Source organism: Octopus bimaculoides, chromosome 21 (assembly GCF_001194135.2).
Source record: "Octopus bimaculoides isolate UCB-OBI-ISO-001 chromosome 21, ASM119413v2, whole genome shotgun sequence".
In the NCBI taxonomy this organism is placed as follows: Eukaryota; Metazoa; Mollusca; class Cephalopoda; order Octopoda; family Octopodidae; genus Octopus; species Octopus bimaculoides.
In genome coordinates this window covers 4,056,941-4,058,978 of record NC_069001.1, presented here as the reverse complement: position 1 = coordinate 4,058,978, position 2,038 = coordinate 4,056,941, and the positions used below count along the sequence as shown (strand labels likewise).

General features: G+C 34.8%; 1 protein-coding gene and 1 long non-coding RNA gene across 2 annotated transcripts in view; one reads left to right on the top strand and one right to left on the bottom strand.

Annotated features, from left to right (window-relative positions):
• The window catches only part of LOC106872034 (uncharacterized), a 3,953-nt gene extending 2,150 nt beyond the window's left edge, over window positions 1-1,803 (bottom strand). The window contains exon 1 of the long non-coding RNA XR_008266437.1: window positions 1,713-1,803. This is a non-coding gene — a long non-coding RNA (uncharacterized LOC106872034). The remainder of the gene's footprint in view (window positions 1-1,712) is intronic.
• Window positions 1-2,038, top strand: part of LOC106872037 (serine/threonine-protein kinase 33) — a 224,305-nt gene that overhangs the window by 149,761 nt on the left and 72,506 nt on the right. The window lies entirely within an intron of this gene.

Genomic DNA, 2,038 nt, shown 5'->3' with positions numbered 1-2,038 from the left:
AATGCCGGCATAAAGACGAAGTATCTGACCCTATTCATGAACGAAAAGGTAATCGTCGTAAACCATTTCAGTATATCTAAATTTAAAAAAAAATCAGCGCCAATTATCAACACTGCACTATGTAGTCGACCAAATAAATCGAAATATTTAGAAATGAACTAATCAAAAACGATTCTAGAGTAGAATAAAAGTGAACCCGTTGAAACTAAACACCCAGTCCATGAACATTTTCAGAGGGTAAAAAATACGGAAACCCACTTCTGCTAAAAATAGCAACCAAATCATACCCTGTTTAAAAATAATGGTCGTGCAGGAAAAAGAACGACTAACTTAACTAAAGTGACCGAGAAAGTAAAAAAATTTAAGCTGCGATACAGACCCGATTGCGGTATGAATGACTCGCGAAGCTTACTACTAATTTATACACCACGTGAACAAACATGGCATGATCGACAGATAACGAAAGGTGCTGTATTACTTGCTCAGCGGACAGTTTGTCTTCAAATAGAAATTTTTCAGAGACTCTAGTCCAAGAACTCATCAGGGCACACAGCACGATCGTAGACCTTATTAAAATTCAACCACACAAATAACCTCTAATAGGCATTTTGTTTTAAACTAATAATTATCAAAACTATAAATACTGCTAGCTGAACACCAGATACATTCTTGCTAACCCCAACTAAAAAAGAGAAAACGCAGAAAGATTTACTGTAAATCAATTACGAGGGAACCTGCGGGACTTTAAATGGAATGCCTAACGAAAAATTACTATTTCTCACTACGACAATAGGACGCCTAGCGAAAAATTACCATTAGTATTATATTATATAGAGCTCGCATGACTCCTTAACTGCGCACCTAACTAAAAATTACCCCGATTTTCTTATAGTGCGGCCTGCTTCTCGAAAAAGCATGCCAATTCGTGACGTAAAATAGATCGAGTTCCAGAGATTAATTAGAAAGACTACTCGGGGCATAGTATGAATGAAGCATTGAAAGCAGCCATTTCTCAGACAAATGCCTCTAAAAGCAGCAGATATGGCAGTTAACTCAACTTCAAAAGTACAAAAACTGTACCACGAAGAAAGCAAATTGCCCTCAGACTCGTCATCGTGTCATCATCGAAATAGCTGCAGTAATACTAAATCAGAAGGCCACCACGTGTAGTAGTTTTCTGAAGATATGCAATAGACGACACCACGTGGTTATGGTTGCCGCCAATTTTCCGCAGGGCGCCTCGATTGTTCACCGATCGATTCACTAATAAAGAAATTAAACTTTTAAAAAGAATCCTACCGATCGATTAACTAAGAAATTAAAATTCGAAAGAGAATCCTAATTACCATAAGAAAACGATGTTTTAAATAAAATGAAATCCATGAATTGGATATCAAGCGACAGTGAAATGAAAAGTCGCCTTTAAAATTACTAATTGATCTTTATATTTTAGATAAGATTTACATTACTTCATACTGAATGAAACTAATATTCAACTAATTAAAATAATGCGTATGTATGCAATGAAATTAAGATGTCGATGTCGCCATTGTCTCACATCCATACTGTTCCTCCTAAATAAACGTAAGATCGCCTAACTTATTAAATTCTAAAATTAAGTAGTTTAAAGTGAGATCGTTTCCAACTTAAGATATCTTAATATTGCTATGATTTCCCCCCCAGTCTTGCTGATTGACTTATAAAGCACATACCTCAGCAACAGCCAACAAACTGCTCCGCAAATGACCGAAACACGTACTCACGCGCTTTATATAGTCGGGGATATATACATCCGGTTTATATAATTACAACATTAGACTATATAAAAACTTTGATACAAACGAAACGAAACTAGTCCGTCTCCCTTCCCGTCACACTAATAACTATCGGAAGGAAAAAAAAAAGTTGCAACAAATATTGTTTATTTATATACATGTAAACAATACTTGATTTATAAACTTTTAAAAGTTATTCTTAGAATGTGAAAACAAAGCAAGTATATTATTAAGATTATATGTTTAAAACACAATTATATATC